We start from the raw sequence: 25,088 nt of genomic DNA on the forward strand, positions 1-25,088 counted from the left end.
ATACCCCAGTGTCTGTATATACCCCAGTGTCTGCCCTAGTGATGTGTATATACCCGTGTCTGCCCCAGTCATGTGTATATACCTCAGTGTCTGCCCCAGTGATGTGTATATACCCCAGTGTCTGTATATACCCCAGTGTCTGCCCTAGTGATGTGTATATATTCCATTGATGTGTATATACCTCAGTGTCTGCCCCAGTGATCTGTATATACCCCAGTGTCTTCCCCAGTGATGTGTATATACCCCAGTGTCTGCCCTAGTGATGTGTATATACCCCAGTGTCTGCCCCACTGATGTGTATATAGCTCAGTGTCTGCCCAGTGATCTGTAAATACCCCAGTGTCTGCCCCAGTGATGGGTATATACCCCAGTGTGTACCCCAGTGATGTGTATATACTCCAGTGTCTGCCCCAGTGATCTGTATATACCCCAGTGTCTGTATATACCCCAGTGTCTGCCCCAGTGATCTGTATATACCCCAGTGATGTGTATATACCCCAGTGTCTGCCCCAGTGATCGGTATATACCCGTGTCTGCATATACCCCAGTGTCTGCCCCAGTGATGTGTATATACCCCAGTGTCTGCCCCAGTGATGTGCACATACCCCACTGTCTGCCCCAGTGATGTGTATATACCCCAGTGTCTGCCCCAGTGATGTGTATATACCCCAGTGTCTGTCCTAGTGATGTGTATATACCCCAGTGTCTGCCCCAGTGATGTGTATATATCCCAGTGTCTGCCCCAGTTGTGTGTATATATACCTCAGTGTCTGCCCCAGTGATGTGTATATACCCCAGTGTCTGTATATACCCCAGTGTCTGCCCTAGTGATGTGTATATACCCCAGTGTCTGCCTCAGTGATGTGTATATACCTCAGTGTCTGCCCCAGTGATCTGTATATACCCCAGTGTCTGTATATACCCCAGTGTCTGCCCTAGTGATGTGTATATACCCCAGTGTCTGCCCTAGTGATGTGTATAGACCCCAGTGATGTGTATATACCACAGTGTCTTCCCCAGTGATCTGTATATACCCCAGTGTCTGCCCCAGTGATGTGTATATACCCCAGTGTCTACCCCAGTGTCTGTACATACCCCAGTGTTTGCCCTAGTGATGTGTATATACCTCACTGTCTGCCCCACTAATGTGTATATGCCTCAGTGTCTGCCCCAGTGATCTGTATATACCCCAGTGTCTGCCCCAGTGATGGGTATATACCCCAGGGTCTACCCCAGTGATGTGTATATACTCCAGTGTCTGCCCCAGTGATGTGCATATGCTCCAGTGTCTGCCCCAATGATCTGTATATACCCCAGTGTCTGTATATACCCGTGTCTGCTCCAGTGATCGGTATATACCAGTGTCTGTATATACCCCAGTGTCTGCCCCAGTGATGTGTATATACCCAGTGTCTGCCTCAGTGATGTATATACCCCAATGTCTGCCCCAGTGATGTATATACTCCAGTGTCTGCCCCAGTGATGTGTACATGCCCCACTGTCTGTCCCAGTGATGTGTATATACCCCAGTGTCTGCCCCAGTGATGTGTATATACCCCAGTGTCTGCCCCAGTGATGTATATACCCCAGTGTCTGCCCCAGTGATGTGTATATACCTCAGTGTCTGCCCCAGTGATCTGTATATACCCCAGTGTTTGCCCCAGTGATGTGTATATACTCCAGTGTCTGACCCAGTGATCTGTATTTACCCCAGTGTCTGCCCCAGTGATCTGTATATACCCCAGTGATGTGTATATACCCCAATGTCTGCCCCAGTGATCAGTATATACCCCAGTGTCTGTATATACCCCAGTGTCTGCCCCAGTGATGTGTATATACCCCAGTGTCTGCCCCAGTGATGTGTATATACCCCAGTGTATGCCTCAGTGATGTATATACCCCAATGTCTGCCCCAGTGATGTATATACTCCAGTGTCTGCCCCAGTGATGTATATACCCCAGTGTCTGCCCCAGTGAGGTATATACCCCAGTGTCTGCACCAGTGATGTGTACATACCCCATTGTCTGTCCCAGTGATGTGTATATACCCCACTTTCTACCCCAGTGATGTATATACCCCAGTGTCTGCCCCAGTGATGTATATACCCCAGTGTCTGCCCCAGTGATGTGTACATACCCCACTGTCTGCCCCAGTGATGTGTATATACCCCACTGTCTGCCCCAGTGATGTGTATATACCCCAATGTCTGCCCCAGTGATGTGTATATACCCCCAATGTCGTCCCCAGTGTTGTGTATATACCCCGGTGTCTGCCCCAGTGATGTGTATATACCCCACTGTCTGCCCCAGTTGTGTGTATATATACCTCAGTGTCTGCCCCAGTGATGTGTATATACCCCAGTGTCTGTATATACCCCAGTGTCTGCCCTAGTGATGTGTATATACCCCAGTGTCTGCCTCAGTGATGTGTATATACCTCAGTGTCTGCCCCAGTGATCTGTATATACCCCAGTGTCTGTATATACCCCAGTGTCTGCCCTAGTGATGTGTATATACCCCAGTGTCTGTATATACCCCAGTGTCTGCCCTAGTGATGTGTATATACCCGTGTCTGCCCCAGTCATGTGTATATACCTCAGTGTCTGCCCCAGTGATGTGTATATACCCCAGTGTCTGTATATACCCCAGTGTCTGCCCTAGTGATGTGTATATATTCCATTGATGTGTATATACCTCAGTGTCTGCCCCAGTGATCTGTATATACCCCAGTGTCTTCCCCAGTGATGTGTATATACCCCAGTGTCTGCCCTAGTGATGTGTATATACCCCAGTGTCTGCCCCACTGATGTGTATATAGCTCAGTGTCTGCCCAGTGATCTGTAAATACCCCAGTGTCTGCCCCAGTGATGGGTATATACCCCAGTGTGTACCCCAGTGATGTGTATATACTCCAGTGTCTGCCCCAGTGATCTGTATATACCCCAGTGTCTGTATATACCCCAGTGTCTGCCCCAGTGATCTGTATATACCCCAGTGATGTGTATATACCCCAGTGTCTGCCCCAGTGATCGGTATATACCCGTGTCTGCATATACCCCAGTGTCTGCCCCAGTGATGTGTATATACCCCAGTGTCTGCCCCAGTGATGTGCACATACCCCACTGTCTGCCCCAGTGATGTGTATATACCCCAGTGTCTGCCCCAGTGATGTGTATATACCCCAGTGTCTGTCCTAGTGATGTGTATATACCCCAGTGTCTGCCCCAGTGATGTGTATATATCCCAGTGTCTGCCCCAGTTGTGTGTATATATACCTCAGTGTCTGCCCCAGTGATGTGTATATACCCCAGTGTCTGTATATACCCCAGTGTCTGCCCTAGTGATGTGTATATACCCCAGTGTCTGCCTCAGTGATGTGTATATACCTCAGTGTCTGCCCCAGTGATCTGTATATACCCCAGTGTCTGTATATACCCCAGTGTCTGCCCTAGTGATGTGTATATACCCCAGTGTCTGCCCTAGTGATGTGTATAGACCCCAGTGATGTGTATATACCACAGTGTCTTCCCCAGTGATCTGTATATACCCCAGTGTCTGCCCCAGTGATGTGTATATACCCCAGTGTCTACCCCAGTGTCTGTACATACCCCAGTGTTTGCCCTAGTGATGTGTATATACCTCACTGTCTGCCCCACTAATGTGTATATGCCTCAGTGTCTGCCCCAGTGATCTGTATATACCCCAGTGTCTGCCCCAGTGATGGGTATATACCCCAGGGTCTACCCCAGTGATGTGTATATACTCCAGTGTCTGCCCCAGTGATGTGCATATGCTCCAGTGTCTGCCCCAATGATCTGTATATACCCCAGTGTCTGTATATACCCGTGTCTGCTCCAGTGATCGGTATATACCAGTGTCTGTATATACCCCAGTGTCTGCCCCAGTGATGTGTATATACCCAGTGTCTGCCTCAGTGATGTATATACCCCAATGTCTGCCCCAGTGATGTATATACTCCAGTGTCTGCCCCAGTGATGTGTACATGCCCCACTGTCTGTCCCAGTGATGTGTATATACCCCAGTGTCTGCCCCAGTGATGTGTATATACCCCAGTGTCTGCCCCAGTGATGTATATACCCCAGTGTCTGCCCCAGTGATGTGTATATACCTCAGTGTCTGCCCCAGTGATCTGTATATACCCCAGTGTTTGCCCCAGTGATGTGTATATACTCCAGTGTCTGACCCAGTGATCTGTATTTACCCCAGTGTCTGCCCCAGTGATCTGTATATACCCCAGTGATGTGTATATACCCCAATGTCTGCCCCAGTGATCAGTATATACCCCAGTGTCTGTATATACCCCAGTGTCTGCCCCAGTGATGTGTATATACCCCAGTGTCTGCTCCAGTGATGTGTATATACCCCAGTGTATGCCTCAGTGATGTATATACCCCAATGTCTGCCCCAGTGATGTATATACTCCAGTGTCTGCCCCAGTGATGTATATACCCCAGTGTCTGCCCCAGTGAGGTATATACCCCAGTGTCTGCACCAGTGATGTGTACATACCCCATTGTCTGTCCCAGTGATGTGTATATACCCCACTTTCTACCCCAGTGATGTATATACCCCAGTGTCTGCCCCAGTGATGTATATACCCCAGTGTCTGCCCCAGTGATGTGTACATACCCCACTGTCTGCCCCAGTGATGTGTATATACCCCACTGTCTGCCCCAGTGATGTGTATATACCCCAATGTCTGCCCCAGTGATGTGTATATACCCCCAATGTCGTCCCCAGTGTTGTGTATATACCCCGGTGTCTGCCCCAGTGATGTGTATATACCCCACTGTCTGCCCCAGTTGTGTGTATATATACCTCAGTGTCTGCCCCAGTGATGTGTATATACCCCAGTGTCTGTATATACCCCAGTGTCTGCCCTAGTGATGTGTATATACCCCAGTGTCTGCCTCAGTGATGTGTATATACCTCAGTGTCTGCCCCAGTGATCTGTATATACCCCAGTGTCTGTATATACCCCAGTGTCTGCCCTAGTGATGTGTATATACCCGTGTCTGCCCTAGTGATGTGTATAGACCCCAGTGATGTGTATATACCACAGTGTCTTCCCCAGTGATCTGTATATACCCCAGTGTCTGCCCCAGTGATGTGTATATACCCCAGTGTCTACCCCAGTGTCTGTACATACCCCAGTGTTTGCCCTAGTGATGTGTATATACCTCACTGTCTGCCCCACTAATGTGTATATGCCTCAGTTGTCTGCCCCAGTGATCTGTATATACCCCAGTGTCTGCCCCAGTGATGGGTATATACCCCAGGGTCTACCCCAGTGATGTGTATATACTCCAGTGTCTGCCCCAGTGATGTGCATATGCTCCAGTGTCTGCCCCAATGATCTGTATATACCCCAGTGTCTGTATATACCCGTGTCTGCTCCAGTGATCGGTATATACCAGTGTCTGTATATACCCCAGTGTCTGCCCCAGTGATGTGTATATACCCAGTGTCTGCCTCAGTGATGTATATACCCCAATGTCTGCCCCAGTGATGTATATACTCCAGTGTCTGCCCCAGTGATGTGTACATGCCCCACTGTCTGTCCCAGTGATGTGTATATACCCCAGTGTCTGCCCCAGTGATTTGTATATACCCCAGTGTCTGCCCCAGTGATGTATATACCCCAGTGTCTGCCCCAGTGATGTGTATATACCTCAGTGTCTGCCCCAGTGATCTGTATATACCCCAGTGTTTGCCCCAGTGATGTGTATATACTCCAGTGTCTGACCCAGTGATCTGTATTTACCCCAGTGTCTGCCCCAGTGATCTGTATATACCCCAGTGATGTGTATATACCCCAATGTCTGCCCCAGTGATCAGTATATACCCCAGTGTCTGTATATACCCCAGTGTCTGCCCCAGTGATGTGTATATACCCCAGTGTCTGCCCCAGTGATGTGTATATACCCCAGTGTATGCCTCAGTGATGTATATACCCCAATGTCTGCCCCAGTGATGTATATACTCCAGTGTCTGCCCCAGTGATGTATATACCCCAGTGTCTGCCCCAGTGAGGTATATACCCCAGTGTCTGCACCAGTGATGTGTACATACCCCACTGTCTGTCCCAGTGATGTGTATATACCCCACTTTCTACCCCAGTGATGTATATACCCCAGTGTCTGCCCCAGTGATGTATATACCCCAGTGTCTGCCCCAGTGATGTGTACATACCCCACTGTCTGCCCCAGTGATGTGTATATACCCCAATGTCTGCCCCAGTGATGTGTATATACCCCAATGTCTGCCCCAGTGATGTGTATATACCCCCAATGTCTGCCCCAGTGTTGTGTATATACCCGGTGTCTGCCCCAGTGATGTGTATATACCCCACTGTCTGCCCCAGTGATTTTGGGAGGCTTCACTGTCACTTGTCATGTCCTGGTTGGTGGGGGGTGAGTGATGTAATGGCACAGGAGAGGGTCAGAGGCTGCACACAGAAGTCTGCGCCGGCTCCTATAGATAATGATGGACTATTACCGGCTCACAGATGTTCGGTGAGGACGGGAGCCGCTCTCGTTATTCTCATCCGTTATCATCCCAAATGAAAATCATTGTTTCCTAGAATAGAGATGGATGTCTTACACACATTGTTCATTCACTGCAATCTTTGCAATTTGCAGTTTGATAGCGCAGGGTCTTTGAGTCACTGTGTGTGAGGCTGGTTTCACACTTCCTGATATTTCTGGTACCGGAAAAAAACGGTACTGGAGATATCCGTGACTGAGTGTGTAATACTTGCGGCACACGTGTGGCAACCGTGTGCCACCCATGTGCCACATCGGTACAACACAGGAGGCTGCCAGGGAAGAAGCGCTACAGTAAGCACTGTTCCCCGGCAGCGGGTGCTGAAGACGGCTCTCATTATTCTCCCCTGCTCTGCCGGCGATCGGCGCAAGCAGGGGAAAATGATGAACAATATATTAAAGTGAGAACAATGACAACAGGTGGAGCTTTTGGGACTATTACTCCTATCAACCTACACCTGCTGCCGCTAATAACAGAGACATGAGGAGCGAATGATGGAGGCATTCCTCACCCGCCGCCTGCGCTATAATTAAATAAATTAATGAAAAATCCAACGTGAGTTCCCCCTATTTTTGATAACCAGCCAGGTAAATCTCACAGCTGGGGGCTGAAACCCTCAGCTGTCAGTTTCAGCAAGGTTGGTTATCAAGAATATTTTAATAAATAATTAAAAAAACAGCATGGGGTCCCTCCATTTTTGACAACCAGCCTTGCTAAAGGTCACAGCTGGGGGCTGACATTCTCAGGCTGGTAAGGGGCCATTGATATAGGCCCCCACAGCTTAAAAATCACAGCATGTAGCTGCCCAGAAAAGCCACATCTATTAGATGTGCCAATTCTGGTGCTTTGCCCGGCTTTTCCCACTTGCCCTGTAGCGGTGGCAAGTGGAGTGATAGTAGAGGGGGTTGATGTCACCTTTGTGATGTCACCTTTGTATGCAATACCAGCCCACAGCTGTGAGCTTTAGCAAGGGTGGTTGTCAAAAATGGGGGTGACCCCATGCCATTTTTTTTAAATTATTTATTTAAATAATTAAAAAAATAATTAAAAAACAGCCAGTCACTGGCAGAGCAGGGGAGAATGATGAGAGCTACATTCAGCACCTGCTGCCGGGGAACAGCGCTTACTGTAGCACTTCTTCCCCTGTACCGATGCGTGTCACACGAAGGACAGCCATGTGTGTTCTCCGTGTGCACGTGTGTGGGACTTTTGCAGCCCATGCTGCCAGTAAAAAACAGACATGTCAGCATGTTTTGCCCACGAACACACAATCTGTGGAAACACACTGACTTGTGCACAGACGCATTTATTTGAATGGGTCTACATGTGTCAGTGCCTCCGGTACGTGTGAAAACTGTCACCACACGTACCTGAGACACGGGGGTGTGAAAGAGGCCTGAAGATAAGAAGAGCGAGCTGCAGTCGGGACTTGGGAGGGAGGAGGCTGCCTGGCTGTACACTTTTAGGCCAGTTTCACATGTTCCTTTATTCGGTACCGGAAAAAACGGTATCGTAGATATCCATGTGTGTAATACTTGCAGCACATGTGTGGCAACCATGTGCTGCATCAGTACCACACAGATGGCCACCGGGGAAGAAGCGCTACAGTCAGGGCCAGTTTTAGGCAAAGTGGGGCCCTAGGCAAATTTTAAATGGGTCCCCAAATGCTAACATATTGCACATCACACAGAAGCAATTCAATTGTATTTACATGCGCTGAGTTCAAGCCCCTAAATGAGTGTGATCGACAATATTGAAGTCGTTCAACACTTGTTTCTCGGCCTCTTTCCACTGTCTGAGTAAGAATAATGGGGACAGAACAATCCTTAATGGATCACTAACATATCACCATACAGTATCATGTTATCAGCAGCACATCTACAGTTTATACCCCATAGTCCTCCATATAATATAATGTGCCCCATAGTCCTCCATATAGTATAATACACTTATCAGTCCTCCATATAGTATAATACACTCCACCTCCACTCATTTTACGGACCGGGACGATGGAACAATTTGTAAAAATACACTGGATCAACATGTTAGGGCAAGTTAGGATAGGATATGGGTTGAACTAGATGGACTTAAAGTCTCCCTTCAACCTTAATAACTATGTTACTATGTAATAACTATGTTACTATGCTCAGTCCTCCATATAGTATAATACACCACCAGTCATCCATATAGTACAATTCACTTCCCATAGTATAATGCACCCCATAGTTCTTCATATAGTATAATGTATTCCCCATAGTCCTCGTTACAGTATAATGCAGCCCACATACAGTATAATACAGCCACCCCATAGAGCATAATGCAGCCACCCCACAGAGTATAATGCAGCCACCCCAGAGTATAATGCAGCCCTGCCATACAATATAATGTAACCCCCCATAGAATATAATGCAGTCCCCCTCTTATAGTATAATGCAGCCACCCCACAGAATATAATGTAACCCCCTATAGAATATAATGCACCCCCCTCATATAGTATAATGCAGCCCCTCCATAGAATAATATGGCAGCCCCCTCATAGAGTATAATGCAGCCCCCCATAGAATATAATGTAGACCCTTATATAGTATAATGTAGCCCCTCCATAGAATACAATGTAGCCCTCCTCATATAGTATAATGCAACCAGCCCCAATAGAATATAATGTAGCCCCCTCATAAAATATAATGAAGCCCCCATACAATATAATCTAGCCCCCCATAGAATATAATGCTGCCCCCCATAGAATACAATGTAGCCTCATATAGTATAATGTAGCCCCCTCATAGATTATAATGCAATCACCCCCATAGAATATAATAAATATAATATAGCCCCCCATAGAATATAATGTAGCCCCAAATAGAATATAATACAACCCACCTACCCATATAATACACTGTAGCCCCCCATATTATATAACACAGCTTCCATAAAATATAATGTATAATGTACCCCCATGGTATATAACACATCCACATAGTATATAGCACAGCCCCACATGGTATATAGTACAGCCCCACATGGTATATAGCACAGGATCACATGGTATATAGCACAGCCCCACATGGTATATAGCACAGCCCCACATGGTATATAGCACAGCCCCGCATGGTATATAGCACAGCACCACATGGTATATAGCATAGCACCACATAGCATATAACCCCACCAGAGAATGGCCCCATAGTCCAGTACTCACTGTTACAGTAAAAAAATCCACAATCCTCACCTCTCCTCGTGCCCACACTGCTCCCGGCTCCTGTCTCAGCGGCTGCTCTGCCTGGCACACAGTGAGTGCACATTGACGTCATCGTGCACCCGCAGTGTCAGAGGCAGAGCGAGGAATGATGGGAGAGGGAGTGTCAGCTGACATTCTCTCCTTCATCATTGCTTTTCATATAGTTCAATGCGGCATTTCAAAACGTCACTACTTCCCTTCCGAGCCCCAACGTGTGCCCAAACAGTGGTTCTCCCCCACATATAGGGTGCCAGCATACTCAGGACAAACTGGACAACAACTTTTGGGGTCCAATTTCTCCTGTTACATTTGTAAAAATGAAAAATTGCAGGCTAAAAAAGTCAAACGGTGCTCTTTCCCTTCCGAGCTCTACCGTGCACCCAAACAGAGGTTTACCCCCACATATGGGGTATCAGCATACTCAGGACAAATTGAACAACCACTTTTGGGGTCCATTTCCTCTTACTACCCTTGTTGGTAAAATAAAAAAATTGGGCAAAAAGGTCATTTTTGTGAAAAAAAATATGATTTTTTTATTTTTACAGCTCTACATTATAAACTTCTGAGAAGCACTTGGGGGTTCAAAGTGCTCACCACACATCTAGATAAGTTCCTTGGGTGGTCTAGTTTCCAAAATGGGGTCACTTGTGGGGGGTTTCTACTGTTTAGACACATCAGGGGCTCTGCAAATGTAACATGACGCCCGCAGACCATTCCATCAATTTGTCATTTCAAAACGTCACTACTTCCCTTACGAGCCCCAACGTGTGCTCATACAGTGATTCCTCCCCACATATGGGGTACCAGCATACTCAGAACAAACTGGACAACAATTTTTAGGGTCCAATTTTTCCTGTTACCCTTGTGAAAATAAAAAATTGCCGGCTAAAAATCATTTTTTGAGGGAAAAAAAAGATTTTTTATTTTCACGGCTCGGCGTTATAAACTTCTGTTAAGCTCTTGGGGGTTCAAAGTGCTCACCACACATCTAGATAAGTTCCTTGGGTGGTCTAGTTTCCAAAATGGGGTCACTTGTGGGGGTACTCCATTGTTTAGGCACACAGGGGCTCTCCAAACATGACATGGTGTCCGCTAACAATTGGAGCCAATTTTCCATTCAAAAGTGAAATGGCGCTCCTTCCCTTCTGGGCCCTGTTGTGCGCCCAAACAGTGGTTTATGACCACATATGAGGTATCGGTGTACTCAGGAGAAATTGCCCAACAAACTTTAGGATCCATTTTATCCTGTTACCCATGTGAAAATGAAGAAATTGAGGCTAAAATAATTTTTTTTTGAAAAAAAAGTACTTTTTTTTACGGATTAATTTGTGAAGCACCTGAGGGTTCAAAGTGCTATCTAAGCATCTAGATAAGTTCCTTGGGGGGGTCTAGTTTCCAAAATAGGGTCACTTGTGGGGGAGCTCCAATGTTTAGGCTCACAGGGGCTCTCCAAATGCGACATGGCAACCACTAACGATTGGAGCTAATTTTCCATTCAAACAGTCAAATGGTGCTCCTTCCCTTCTACGCCCTGCCGTGCGCCCAAACAGTGGTTTATGACAACATATGAGGCATTGGTGTACTCAGGAGAAATTGCCCAACAAATTTTACGATCCATTTTATCCTTTTGCCCATGTGAAAATGAAAAAATTGATGCTAAAAAAATAATTTTGTTGGAAAAATTAAAATGTCCATTTTTCCTTCCACATTGCTTTAGTCCCTGTGAAGCACCTGAAGGGTTAATAATCTTCTTGAATGTGGTTTTGAGTAGCTTGAGGGGTGCAGTTTTTAGAATGGTGTCACTTTTGGGTATTTTCTGCCATATAGACCCCTCAAAGTGACTTCAAATGTGAGGTGGTCCCTAAAAAAAATGGTTTTGTAAATTATGTTGTAAAAATGAGAAATCGCTGCTCAACTTTTAACCCTTATAACTTCCTAACAAAAAAAAAATTGTTTCCAGAATTGTGCTGATGTAAAGTAGACATGTGGGAAATGTTATTTATTAACTATTTTGTGTCACATAACTCTCTGGTTTAACAGAATAAAAACTCAAAATTTAAAAATTGCGAAATTTGCAAAATTTTCACCAAATTTCCGTTTTTTTCACAAATAAACGCAAAAATTATCGACCTAAATTTACCACTGTCATGAAGCCCAATATGTCTCAAAAATACAAACTCAGAATCACTAGGTTGCGTTGAAGCGTTCCAGAGTTATTACATCATAAAGGGACACTGGTCAGGATTGCTAAAAATAGCCTGGTCATTAAGGTCAAAATAGGCTTGGTCATGAAGGGGTTAAGTGGTGAAAAAAAATCAGAAATTTGCAACAAAAAAAATTGCTTTTCTTGCCATTTTCTGAGGCCCATAACAGTTTCAATTTTTGGAATATGGGGCTGAGTGAGGGCTTGCATTCTGAGCTGATGTTTTTACTGATACCATTGTATGTTAGATACAATGTCTTTATCTTATTTTATTGCATTTTACTGCAATATTGTTATGGCTAAAAAAAATAATTCTGGCATTTTAATTTTTTTTTTCACTTGTACACTGTTTATTAATTGGATTAATTTATTTTATATTTTGATAGGCCAGACTTTTCTGAACACTGAAATACCAAATATGTGCATTTTTTTAAATTGCTTTGTTTTTAATGGGGTAAAAGGGGGGGTGATTGAAACTTTTGTATTTTTTTTCATATTTTTAAAAACATTTTTTCTCACTTTCTTCTGTGCTTCTTAGTCCCCATAACAGACTTGAAGCTGAGATCATCTGATCACTTTTAGTATACATAGTAGTGCTACAGCACTGTTATGTATAGGGGAAATCATGATCTCCGATGAACGCTAAACACTGGCTTCTACTGGAATATCATAATGACAGGAATGGGAGTCTACAGCAGAACCTACGATAACCCATCGGCGCCCTGCAATCACATCAAAGGCGTGCTGCTGTCAGAGGTTCACAGGGGCACTTAACTGGCTAACAGCTGTGGGCAGAGCTCCGCTCCACCCGCGACTGTGAGAGGCAGACGGTGACTGAGTAAAACAGCCATTATCTTCCCAGAAAGATGTGAGCTTGGCTCGCGTCAAAGTCAGGGACCCGACATACGATGTAACTGTACGTCATATGTCAGGAAGTGGTTAATGTTAGTTTAATGATTTAAAGAGAACCTGTCATATGAAAAATTTATATTTACTTGCAGATATAAGGTTACTTTGCAAATACATAGTGTTAAAGAGCTGCCCATCTGCTTTCTGAAAGTCTGGCTACCGGCAGAAAATGGTGTAGGTAATGATTACAATCATCACTCCAAGCAACTGTGAGCAAAGGTTGTAACACATTGATTGATAGCGAATGGTACAGAGCATCTTTGCAGAGCTGTCTGTCACTCAATGCGTTGTAGAGTGATTACAGCCACCCTGTAATCGCTCCCTAGACTGCCCCATGACTAAAAGCCAGTTGCTCAAGGGAAGAAATAAGTTCATTTTCTCCCAGTAGCCACACTTTCTGTAAGGCGGAGAGATAGCATTGTAACATTATTTACCCACAGATTGACTGCACATCTGCTGGTAAATAGCATTTCCGATGTGCCAGATTCCGATTCAGTATCACATAATACATCAAGATGGGTCTTTGTGCCCTTTTTGAAGATGACTAGCATTGTTAGGTTGTAATGTTTTACGACATCAGCAAGCTTTACCTCTTTTATTGAGATTTGAAAGCTAACCAAAAAAATTTGGAGAGTACATTCACATATTACCATTTTTTTTGCATAAGTTCTTGCAAACATGAATTTATTCAAACCTTATTCAAATGTATGAGACTATCACAGAAACTGCAGCAATAAATGTCCCAATTGAGCCTACGCCAAATGTATTGCAATATGAGGGGACTCTCATGATTAGAACATGCTAATTTAGTCCAGCTGATTCCCAGTAAAGAGCGATAGGGAGAGACACCTTTTCAATTGCTCCCTAGAGGTTAGTAGAAGTGTTATATTAATTTTGAAACATGAGACAGCCAAAAATGTCAATCAATATATGTAACTACTTTTGGGAGTTTATATATATTTTTTTTTTTATCAAATTGCTCAATTATTTTTTATGCGTAGAATTTAGAAACAAAACCTCTTCAAGACCATTTCCTATTAATATTTCCTTTATGTAAAAATATACAGCAACCAAATAAAATATGAGAGAATATATTGTCTTAGATTGTTCAATAAACTTATTAATTTAATTTGAGTGGCAACAATTTATTTTTGTACAGAGCATGAATTAATAGTGAAGTAATTGGTATTATTATATTTATTTTTATTTTACCAGAAAAATAATTTTTAAAGCAATGAATAAGTATTAATTTAAAACTTAAAATGTATGACCTAGATAAATACAATTTTTACCAGACTTCTCTGGCAAAAATGTTATCCTTCGATACAAAATAGACGATTGAATATTTGGAAACTAAGCAGCCTCTCAATATCAGTTATTTTCAGTGTGATCAATGTGGCTTGAATACATAAATCTAAATATCAACCTGGATTTTTAAATATATTTATTTTAGGTAGAACATTGAAATCTTCAAAATTATAAGACTAAATTAGTGATTATATACAGTCATATGTAAAAGTTTGGGCACCCCTATTAATGTTAACCTTTTTTCTTTATAACAATTTTGGTTTTTGCAACAAGTATTTCAGTTTCATATATCTAATAACTGATGGACTCAGTTATATTTCTGGATTCAAATGAGGTTTATTGTGCTAACAGAAAATGTGCAATCTGCATTTAAACAAAATTTGACCGGTGCAAAAGTATGGGCACCCTTATCATTTTCTTGATTTGAACACTCCTAACTACTTTTTACTGACTTCCTGAAGAACTAAATTGGTTTTGTAACCTCATTGAGCTTTGAACTTCATAGCCAGGTGTATCAAATCATGAGAAAAGGTTTTTAAAGTGGCCTCTTGCAAGTAGTTCTCCTATTTGATTCTCCTATGAAGAGTGGCATCATGGGCTCCTCAAAACAACTCTCAAATGATCTGAAAACAAAGATTATTCAACATAGCTTTTCAGGGGAAGGATACAAAAAGTTGTCTCAGAGATTTAACCTGTCAGTTTCCACTGTGAGGAACATAGTAAGGAAATGGAAGAACACAGGTACAGTTCTTGTTAAGCCCAGAAGTGGCAGGCCAAGAAAAATATCCGAAAGGCAGAGAAGAAGAATGGTGAGAACAGTCAAGGACAATCCACAGACCACCTCCAAAGACCTGCAGCATCATCTTGCTGCAGATGGTGTCACTGTGCATCGGTCAACAATACAGCGCATGCATAACGCCTTTTTGTATGACCAAACAACTCAATCTTTGTGTCATCAGTCCACAGGACCTTCTTCCAAAATGTAACTGGCTTGTCCAAATGTGCTTTTGCATACCTCAGGCGACTCTGTTTGTGGCGTGCTTGCAGAAACGGCTTCTCTCGCATCACTCTCCCATACAGCTTCTCCTTGTGCAAAGTGGCTGTATTGTTGACCGATGCACAGTGACACCATCTGCAGCAAGATGATGCTGCAGGTCTTTGGAGGTGGTCTGTGGATTGTCCTTGACGGTTCTCACCATTCTTCTTCTCTGCCTTTCTGATATTTTTCTTGGTCTGTCACTTCTGGGCTTAACAAGAACTGTACCTGTGTTCTTCCATTTTCTTACTATGTTCCTCACAGTGGAAACTGACAGGTTAAATCTCTGAGACAACTTTTTGTATCCTTCCCCTGAAAAGCTATGTTGAATAATCTTTGTTTTCAGATCATTTGAGAGTTGTTTTGAGGAGCCCATGATGCCACTCTTCATAGGAGAATCAAATAGGAGAACTACTTGCAAGTGGCCACCTTAAATACCTTTTCTCATGATTTGATACACCTGGCTATGAAGTTCAAAGCTCAATGAGGTTACAAAACCAATTTAGTTCTTCAGGAAGTCAGTAAAAAGTAGTTAGGAGTGTTCAAATCAAGAAAATGATAAGGGTGCCCATACTTTTGCACCGGTCAAATTTTGTTTAAATGCAGATTGCACATTTTCTGTTAGTACAATAAACCTCATTTGAATCCAGAAATATAACTGAGTCCATCAGTTATTAGATATATGAAACTGAAATAGCTGTTGCAAAAACCAAAATTGTTATAAAGAAAAAAGGTTAACATTAATAGGGGTGCCCAAACTTTTACATATGACTGTATATGTAATTTAATAATTTAATTCAGGGCTCCAAAAGCAACTCTTATCAAAATTATAAACTGACAATCAACTATTTTAATTTCTAGTGTTAAGCAAATTATTAGTTTTTTACTTTTAGATTTAGGCATAACTTGAAGTTCTACAGATTTAATGAAAAATTCTTAATAGGGCCCTACCTTCCATGTTCCATTCATAAAACTGGTATCACCTGTGGTTAGAGGTTATTTGTGACTGTGTCCAACTGCAACCTCTCCAGTTCCTTTTGCTATACCCTTTCTTTTTCTGTATTTTATAGAATGACATCAAATCATTAGTAGTGTGATATTATTATGGGAACAAGACACATATGAGCTTCATCTAGTGGGAAAAAATGATAAAAGTCCCTAAATTGTCTGGATAGCTTCATGGTTAAGCACTAAAGAACATTCTACTATTTAGAAAGTCCATAAAAGATGTTAAACATGTCTTAGATTTACTTTATTATTTGTTAGAATGACTTTCAACCACAAAGCAAACTTATAACAACAATTTATTTCCCAGATTATTAAAAAGTGGAATATTTTAAAAGCCTGACTTCAAACGATTGTCTGTGTTCCTTTATACAAACCCCCAGACATATAATTTTATTAGTGTAATAAACATATCAAATCAAGGAACATCACCTTTTGCTCCAGTGCAGGGATAATAATTATTATAGCTATTTTACTAAAAGTATTTTGCATGATATTTACTGTTTACAATTAGAGATGACCGAACTTGTTTGGAAAAATCTCAAAGTCAGCACGAACGTTGCACATTCAGATTCAAGTTCGATTCTCAAGCATTTTCTTCAAAATTGGCCAAATTCTGACAAAGTTCGATAAATGATCGAGTTTCCTCTAAGGCTGTGTGCACATGGTGGTTCTGATCTGCAGTAACATTTTCACCAGTAAGATCGTTACCATTGGTCAGATTGCTGCAGGGTCATGCTGACAGATGTCAGGGTGGCCTTGCAGCTGATACTCTCGGTAAAAAGCCTACAGCAGGTCAGCAGACGTCAGCTGATGAGAGACTACTACTCCCCTTGGCCTACCTTGCTGTCCCTGATAGCAGCCAGAGCAGGCAGCCCCTGTGCTCAAAGTAAAGAAATAAAAAAAGGTTAAAATAAAGAAATAAATATTGAAATCAAAATAAAAAACCCAGTATATATTCACCTTACACCTAATCCCTGAAGCCCTTGTCTTCTGTAAGAATTAAAAAATTAAAAAACATATACTCACCTTACTGCCTAATCCCCAATGTCACCTGGAAAAGAGAAAAAATATTAAACCATCCCTCATCTACACGCTATGATAAATACTGTCCCACGATGATTCAGTTTACTTGTAGAGCAGTTAAATCAGCTGATACGACTGCTTTACCTGGCAGCTGGGGTTACACTGACAGGAGCGTGTAATCAGCACTGAGCTGCCATAAGTGAGATCACTGGTGTTTATCAGCTGATGAGCCTTGGTGAACTCACTTATGGCAGCACTGCGTGAGATAGTGATCATGCAGCAGAGCTGCCTTAAGTGAGATCACCAGGGCTCATCAGCTGATAAGCCTTGGTGAGCTCACTTACTGCACCGCTGTGTGAGAAAGTTCTTATGCATCAGAGATGAGATCACTGGGGCTCATCATTTGGTGAACTCCAGTGAACTTTCTCACTGCAGCTCAACACTACACATTGCAGGAGTGATTACACGCTCCCGTCAGTGTGTTGCCAGCACCCAGGTAGAACTGTCCCATTAGAGACTGCTCTACCAGTCATCAGGATCATCATGGGACATTATACTGTAGATTATCTCTTCACTTTGGACAGGTGAGGAATATGGTTGTTTATTTTAATTCATTTGCGAGGGACATTGGTTTCAATGGACTGGGTGATGATGTGAGTATGATTTAATTTAGAGTCAATAAATTAGTCTGTCATTCTTTCAATTAAAGGACTTTATTCTGGATGTGTCTTTATTTCCAATACTATAGTATTAGTAATGTATAGATGTCTTATAGACACCTCTTTATTACTAAGCTCCATGGGCTTGATATCACCAGACAATACAAAGGTGACATCAACCACACAAATATGAACCCTACTTGCCGCCATCACAGAACAAGTGGAAAAAATCAAGCAGAGCACCAGAATTGGCACAACTTTGGGCTGCTATTTGTAGGCTGGTCAGGGTCAATATCCATGGACACTTACCAGTCTGAGAACACCAGCCCTCATCTGTCAGCTTTAGCTTGGCTGGTTATCAAAAATGGTGAGAGTCCCCACGCCGTTTTTTCAAATGATGCATTTAAATAACAAAAAAGTGTTGGGACCCCTGTATTCTTGATAACCAGCCTTGCTAAAGCTGACAGCTCAGGGTTGCAGCCCGCAGCTGTCAGTTTGCCTGACTGGTTATCAATAATACAGGGGAACCCACATCAATGTTTTTTAAAAAAAATTTTAAAGCGCAATTGGTGCCAATTTTCCTGGTGTCTGTTCCTAATTTGAACTGTTTTGGCAGCTTTTGGCCCCCCCTGAAGACCCTCCTATTGAATTCAATACTGTTTGGTTATTTTCAGCGAACATCGGGAAGGTCGGCGAACATAGCCAACCGGATCCTATAAAGGTTAGCTCATCTGTATTTACGATATCATAAACATTTTGCAGTTTCTTTTTCACTTTCTTCCAAGAGCCATAACTTTTTTCATTTTTCTGTCCACAAAGCTTCATGCGTGCTTAGATTTTATGGGACAAGTTGTAGTTTTGAATGACACCATTCATTTTACTGTTCAATGTGGAAAAAGGAAAAAAAATAATCTGAGTGTGGTGAAAAAAACACAATTCAGCAATTCTTCAGTATAATTATGGTAATACCAACCATGCATCGCTTATTTTTGTTGAGAAAAAAAATCCAGAAATTCGTAGAAAAAAAGATTGCTTGTTTCACAATTTTCCAACATGTGTATTATTTTGACATGTTTGTCAATAGAGCAGTGTGAGGGCTTCATTTTTTGCATGGTGAGCTGATATTTTTACTTATACCATTTTGGGAATATATTGGAGTTTTGAAAAAATACAACTGTGGCAATTCAGATTTTTTCCTCTTTATAGCATCTACTGATTGGATGAATTAATTTGGTATTTTGATAGAACACAGAGAGATGCCACATTTTTTATTTCTTTATTTTTAATGGGAAGAAAGTTCTGTGATTCGAATTTTAAGATCTTTTTTTAATTTATTTTTATTCCTCTTATGGGGCTTGAACTAGCAATTGTCTGATAGATTATACTGTATACTGCACTACACTGTAACCATACATAACTATAGAATAGTGCTATACTGTGCTTGCAAGGTAGAAGTTTGAAATACTTTGGTTTAAAAGAGCAAGGTAATATCCTGAAGGCTTTTTCCATTTTCAGGAAAGTGGAACTCAAACACTGTAAAATACTTAAAATACCAATAAAGTGGTATTTACCCACCCTGGGTCTAGCGCCACGTCTCTGCTGCTTCATGGTCTTGGTGGTTTGGTTGCATCGATGATGTTAAGTCGATAGTGGGCATCACTGCTGTAGCCAGGTACTGACCTCAGTGGTTGTGCCAAGGTAGATGGCATGAGTCGCCAAGCTCAGTGATGGGCCATAGCAGTGATGAATGCTTTTGACTTGACACAGCTGCAGCCTAAATACTGTAACCGGAGCAGTGTGACAAAAGCCATTGGACTCGGGGAGGGTGACAATCTGCTGTATTTGTTATTTAAGGTATTCAACAGAATTTCCTTTTAAATGCTCAATATTCACCCTGTCTCATATATATATATATATATATATATATACATACTGTGTGAGTATATATATATATATATTATATATATATATATATATACACTCACTGGCCACTTTATTAGGTACACCTGTCCAACTGTGTGTTAAGACTTAATTTCTAATCAGCCAATCACATGGCGGCAACTCAGTGCATTTAGGCATGTAGACATGGTCAAGACAATCTCCTGCAGTTCAAACCGAGCATCAGTATGGGGAAGAAAGGTGATTTGAGTGCCTTTGAACGTGGCATGATTGTTGGTGCCAGAAGGGCTGGTCTGAGAATTTCAGAAACTGCTGATCTACTGGGATTTTCACGCACAACCATCTCTAGGGTTCCAGTGAGCGGCAGTTCTGTGGCCGGAAATGCCATGTTGATGCCAGAGGTCAGAGGAGAATGGGCAGACTGGTTCGAGCTGATAGAAAGGCAACAGTGACTCAAATTGCCACCCGTTACAACCAAGGTAGGCAGAAGAGCATCTCTGAACGCACAGTGCGTCGAACTTTGAGGCAGATGGGCTACAGCAGCAGAAGACCACACTGGGTACCACTCCTCTCAGCTAAGAACAGGAAACTGAGGCTACAATTTGCACAAGCTCATCGAAATTGGACAGTAGAAGATTGGAAAAACGTTGCCTGGTCTGATGAGTCTCGATTTCTGGTGCGACATTCGGATGGTAGGGTCAGAATTTGGCGTAAACAACATGAAAGCATGGATCCATCCTGCCTTGTATCAACGGTTCAGGCTGGTGGTGGTGGTGTCATGGTGTGGGGAATTTTTTCTGGGCACTCTTTGGGCCCCTTGGTACCAATTGAGCATCGTTGCAACGCCACAGCCTACCTGAGTATTGTTGCTGACCATGTCCATCCCTTTATGACCACAATGTACCCAACATCTGATGGCTACTTTCAGCAGGATAATGCGCCATGTCATAAAGCTCGAATCATCTCAGATTGGTTTCTTGAACATGACAATGAGTTTACTGTACTCAAATGGCCTCCTCAGTCACCAGATCTCAATCCAATAGAGCATCTTTGGGATGTGGTGGAACGGGAGATTCGCATCAGGGATGTGCAGCCGACAAATCTGCGCCAACTGTGTGATGCCATCATGTCAATATGGTCCAAAATCTCTGAGGAATGCTTCCAGCACCTTGTTGAATCTCTGCCACGAAGAATTGAGGCAGTTCTGAAGGCAAAAGGGGGTCCAACCCCTTACTAGCATGGTGTACCTAATAAAGTGGCCAGTGAGTGTATATAGGCCCTTTGCTAACTTCAAAAAAGTTCATTCTTTTCTGATTAATGTACACTCTGCACACCATCTTGACTGAAAAAATAGAAATGTAGAAATTTTGTCAAATTTATTAAAAAAGAAAAACTGAAATATCACATGGTCCTAATGATGCAACAAGTTTTCATACCTGGATTTGTGGATTCTCTGCCATTCTTCCTTGCAGATCCTCTCCAGTTCCATCAAGTTGGATGGTGAACGTTGGTGGACAGCCATTTTCAGGTCTCTCTAGAGATGCTCAATTGGGTGTAGGTCAGGTCTCTGGCTGGGCCAGTCAAAAATGGTCACAGAGTAGTTGTGAAGCCACTCCTTTGTTATTTTAGCTATGTGCTTAGGCTCACTGTATTGTTGAAAAGTAAATCTTAGGTCAAGTACTCTGGAAGAGGTTTTCATCCAGAATATCTCTGTACTTGGCCGCATTCATGTTTCCTTCAATTGCAACCAGTCGTCGTGTCCCTGCAGCTGAAAAACACTCCCACAGCATGATGCTGCCACCACCATGTTTCACTGTTGGGATTGTATTGGGCAGGTAATGAACAGTGCCTGGTTTTCTCCACGCATACCACTTAGAATTATCACCAAAAAGTTCTATATTTGTCTCATCAGACCAGAGAATCTTATTTCTCATAGTCTGGAAGTCCTTCATGTATTTTTTAACAAACTCTATGCGGGCTTTCATAGGTCTTGCACTGAGGAGAGGCTTCTGTTGGGCCACTCTGCCAAAAAGGCCTGACTGGTGGAGAGCTGCAGTGACAGTTGACTTTGTGGAACTTTCTCCCATCTCCCTACTGCATCTGTGGAGCACAGTCACCTTGATCTTGGGGTTCTTCTTTACCTTTCTCACCAAGGCTTTCTCCCACGATTGCTCAGATTGGCTGGACAATAAGGTCTAGGAGGACTTAAAGTGGTCTTTAAACTTCTTCCATTTAAGGATTATGGAGGCCACTGTGCTCTTAGGAACCTTGAGTACTGCAGAAATTCTTTTGTAACCTTGGCCAGATCTGTGCCTTGCCACAATTCTGTCTCTGAGCTTCTTGGCCAGTTCCTTTGACCTCATGATTCTCATTTGGTCTGACATGCACTGTGAGCTATGAGGTCTTATATAGACAGGTGTGTGCCTTTACAAATCAAGTCGTATCAGTTTAATTAAACACAGCTGGACTCCAGTGAAGGAGTAGAACCATTCAAGGAGGATCACAAGGAAATGGACAGCATGTGACTAAAATATGAGTGTCTGAGCAAAGGGTCTGAATACTTATAACTATGTGCTATTTCAGTTTTTCTTTTTTAATAAATTTGCAAAACATTCTACATTTTTGATTTTTTCAGTCAAGATGGGGTGCAGAGTGTACATTAATGAGAATTTTTTTACCTTTTTTGAATTTAGCAAATGGCTGCAATAAAACAGAGTGAAAAATTTAAAGGGGTCTGAATACTTTCCATACCCACTGTGTGTGTATATATATATATATATGATTTTAGGCTGGTTTCACATTAGCATTTTTTAGCACAGCGCATCGTATGCATCCATGCGCATGTGCCATGTGCCCCTATGTTTAACATGGCGCATGGTCTAGTGTTTGCACGCGCTCGTATGCGTTTTCGTGCACATGCGGTTTTTTGTAGTGTGCGCCTAGACGCACTCGACGCAAACTGTTGCATTTTTGGGTCCGTCCAATGGCGTAAAAAAACGCATGCACACGCTTGCGCACGGAATGCAACAAAATTATACATTACAGTCTATGGGAACGCTGGAGTGCGCAGGAATTCCCATGTCTGTCCTACTTATCTGAATGGGACTTTCAGATATCCATGTGCTTCTCAAATTTTGGGCAACGACATTTGTGGTATGTGAATCCACATTATCTAGTTTCCTATGCAAAAAGTCTGTGGGGGAGATTTTTTAGGTTAACTTTGGTGAGCTTTTGACGTTGCATATCTTTGCTGCACAAAAAAGCATAGCATCTTAAGTTTCCAGCAAAATGGATGGGATTTATAGAAATCTCATGCCCATTGTGCTTTTTTTATGCAGCAGAAACTGAGCTGTGGTTGTAATCTGCAATATGTCAATTTTGAAATTTTCCCATAGACTTGCATTACAGTTAGGTCCATATATATTTGGACAGAGACAACATTTTTCTAATTTTGGTTCTAGACATTACCACAATGAATTTTAAACAAAACAATTCAGATGCAGTTGAAGTTCAGACTTTCAGCTTTCTTTTGAGGGTATCTACATTAAAATTGGATGAAGGGTTTAGGAGTTTCAGCTCCTTAACATGTGCCACCCTGTTTTTAAAGGGACCAAAAGTAATTGGACAGATTAAATAATTGTAAATAAAATGTTCATTTCTAGTACTTGGTTGAAAGCCCTTTGTTGGCAATGACTGCCTGAAGTCTTGAACTCATGGACATCACCAGACGCTGTGTTTCCCCCTTTTTGATGCTCTGCCAGGCCCTCACTGCGGTGGTTTTCAGTTGCTGTTTGTTTGTGGGCCTTTCTGTCTGAAGTTTAGTCTTTAACAAGTGAAATGCATGCTTAATTGGGTTGAGATCAGGTGACTGACTTGGCCATTCAAGAATATTCCACTTCTTTGCTTTAATAAACTTCTGGGTTGCTTTGGCTTTATGTTTTGGGTCATTGTCTATCTGTAGTATGAAACGATGACCAATCAGTTTGGCTGCATTTGGCTGGATCTGAGCACACAGTGTGGCTCTGAATACCTCAAAATTCATTCGGCTGCTTCTGTCCTGTGTCACATCATCAATAAACACTAGTGACCCAGTGCCACTGGCAGCCATGCATGCCCAAGCCATCACACTACCTCCGCCGTGTTTTACAGATGATGTGGTATGCTTTGGATCATGAGCTGTACTACGCCTTCACCATACTTTTCTCTTTCCATCATTCTGGTAGAGGTTGATCTTGGTTTCATCTGTCCAAAGAATGTCCTTCCAGAACTGTGCTGGCTTTTTTAGATTTTTTTAAGCAAAGTCCAGTCTAGCCTTTTGATTCTTGATGCTTATGAGTGGCTTGCACCGTGCAATGAACCATCTGTATTTACTTTCATGCAGTCTTCTCTTTATGGTAGATTTTGATATTGATACGCCTACCTCCTGGAGAGTGTTGTTCACTTGGTTGCCTGTTGTGAAGGGGTTTCTCTTCACCATGGAGATTATTCTGTGATCATCCACCACTGTTGTCCTCCGTGGGCGCCCAGGTCTTTTTGCATTGATAAGTTCACCAGTGCTTTCTTTCTTTCTCAGGATGTACCAAACTGTAGATTTTGCCATTCCTAATGTTGAATGTTGTAGCAATTTCTCTGATGGGTTATTTCTGTTTTTGCAGCTTAAGGATGGCTTGTTTCACCTGCATGGAGAGCTCCTTTGACCGCATGTTTCCTCCACAGCAAAACCTTCCAAATGCAAGCACCACACCTCAAATCAACTCCAGGCCTTTTATCTGCTTAATTGAGAATGACATAACGAAGGGTTGCCCACACCTGTCCATGAAATAGCCTTGGAGTTAATTGTCCAATTACTTTTGGTCCCTTTAAAAACAGGGTGGCACATGTTAAGGAGCTGAAACTCCTAAACCCTTCATCCAATTTTAATGTGGATACCCTCAAATGAAAGCTGAAAGTCTGAACTTCAACTGCATCTGAATTGTGTTGTTTAAAATTCATTGTGGTAATGTCTAGACCCAAAATTAGAAAAATGTTGTCTCTGTCCAAATATATATGGACCTAACTGTATATCCAGAAAATCAGCAGGTAGAAAATGCATGTGCATTATTGGTGTGCTGCCCTGAGGAAATGCAACAAAAACACATGCAATCCACACATGACAGTATCAATAAAATTGTCTCAAAGTTAAATATCAGAAAATTCAAAAACAAAGCATCTTTATGTAAAACATGACGTACCAAGAAG

The 25,088-nt window shown here is 42.5% G+C and overlaps 1 protein-coding gene across 3 annotated transcripts in view; it reads right to left on the minus strand.

Moving 5' to 3' along the window:
• Positions 1–25,088, minus strand: part of NRG1 (neuregulin 1) — a 1,024,711-nt gene that overhangs the window by 266,672 nt on the left and 732,951 nt on the right. The window lies entirely within an intron of this gene.

Source organism: Dendrobates tinctorius, unplaced genomic scaffold (assembly GCF_039654945.1).
Source record: "Dendrobates tinctorius isolate UK_male_01 unplaced genomic scaffold, ASM3965494v1 ptg000011l, whole genome shotgun sequence".
Lineage (NCBI taxonomy): Eukaryota > Metazoa > Chordata > Amphibia > Anura > Dendrobatidae > Dendrobates > Dendrobates tinctorius.